The sequence below is a fragment of the Tachyglossus aculeatus genome, chromosome 6, assembly GCF_015852505.1.
Source record: "Tachyglossus aculeatus isolate mTacAcu1 chromosome 6, mTacAcu1.pri, whole genome shotgun sequence".
In the NCBI taxonomy this organism is placed as follows: domain Eukaryota; kingdom Metazoa; phylum Chordata; class Mammalia; order Monotremata; family Tachyglossidae; genus Tachyglossus; species Tachyglossus aculeatus.
Window position 1 is genome coordinate 17914450 of NC_052071.1, and position 1164 is coordinate 17915613.

The 1164-nt window shown below is 42.4% G+C and overlaps 1 non-coding gene across 1 annotated transcript; it reads right to left on the bottom strand.

Annotated features, from left to right (window-relative positions):
- Positions 1 to 466: 466 nt before the first annotated feature.
- On the bottom strand, positions 467 to 604 carry LOC119930207. The gene has a single exon (XR_005451695.1). It is a non-coding gene; the product is annotated as a small nucleolar RNA SNORA7 (small nucleolar RNA).
- Positions 605 to 1164: the final 560 nt, after the last annotated feature.

Here is a 1164-nt window from a genome sequence, read left to right on the forward strand (position 1 = left end):
TTTTAGCTTTTCACTTCAGGTTTCTTGCCTTGAACAGTTCATACAGCCAACCTAAGGCCTAGGTCCCAAACATAAAGTGATGAAACACTAATTAATCTGTATTGCCTTTGCAAAACCAAGAGAAGAAGCATTGCCTAGTGGATAGAGCATGCATCTGGGAGTCAGAAGGACCTGAGTTCTACTCCCAGCTCAGCCAATTGCCTGCTCTGTGACCTTAGGTTTAGGGCATTTCACTTCTCTGAGCCTCTGTTCCCTCATGTCTTGTCTTTTTCTGTAATCTCCAACCCATACATCTCTCCCAAAATGCCCCATCTCCATCAGCAGTCATTCTGGTAATGTATCCATAGAGATTTCTTGGTCAAAATACAGAAATGTTTTACCATTGCCTCCTTCTGCGCAGTAAACTTGAGTCTCCGCCCTCGACTCTCTCCCATGCTGCTGCTGCTGCCAGCACAGGTGAATTTTGACTTGTAGCAGATTGCCTTCCATTTGCTAGCCACTGCCCAAGCTAAGAATGGAATAGATATGCCTCTGCTTGACTTTCCCTCCCATAGTCGAGACTGGTAGAGTAGTGGAAACTCTCCAGGTGTGATCCTCAGTGGGGTGGTCCCTCATCTGTGCATTGGGGATTAAGACTATGAGTCCCATATGGGACAGGGTCTGTGTTCGAACATAGTAAGCACTTAACAAGTACCACAGTTATTATTATTAACAATAATAATAATAAAACAAAGCTAGACATGTTTGCCAATTTCCATCAAGTAACAGATACTGTGGAAGTCATACTCCATAGTGGAAATGTTCTTTGGAAAAAGCAGTTAAGTATAAGCTCTCTTATTTAATTTCCCAATAATCAACCCATCGGTGGTATTCATTGAGCAGTTACTGTGTGCAGAGCACTGTAGAAAGCACTTGGGAGAGTACAGTGCAGTAGAGATGGTAGACATGATCCCTGCCCACAAAGTCTAGATGGGAAGAGAGACATTACAATCATCATCATCATCATCAATCGTATTTATTGAGCGCTTACTATGTGCAGAGCACTGTACTAAGCGCTTGGGAATCAATTACAGATAGATGAAATGACAAGGTATAGAGAGATTTATATAAATACTGTGCAACTGAGGGTAGAGTGAATATCAAGTGCTTAAAGGATACAGATCC